This window comes from Phalacrocorax carbo, chromosome 3 (genome assembly GCF_963921805.1).
Source record: "Phalacrocorax carbo chromosome 3, bPhaCar2.1, whole genome shotgun sequence".
Classification (NCBI taxonomy): Eukaryota; Metazoa; Chordata; class Aves; order Suliformes; family Phalacrocoracidae; genus Phalacrocorax; species Phalacrocorax carbo.
The window spans coordinates 127,729,768-127,730,008 of NC_087515.1; positions in this window are offsets into that span (position 1 = coordinate 127,729,768).

Consider the following 241-nt stretch of genomic DNA (forward strand, 5'->3'; position numbering starts at 1 on the left):
CACCACCAACGGAGGCGCAGCGTGAGGGAGCGGCGCTGCCGTCGTGGCTCCCAGCGCTGGACAGACACTGCTATCTAGTGGTTCCAGAAACGGCCGTGCCAAGGGGCTCCCCGAGCTGGGGGGGGCGTCCACACCCGCGGGCGGAGGCAAGAGGTGCCCCCACCTCGGGATGGGGGGGGTCCCGGGGGCCGTGAGGCACCCCCACAACACAGGCTACCAGGACAAGGCAGAGCCAGCCAGC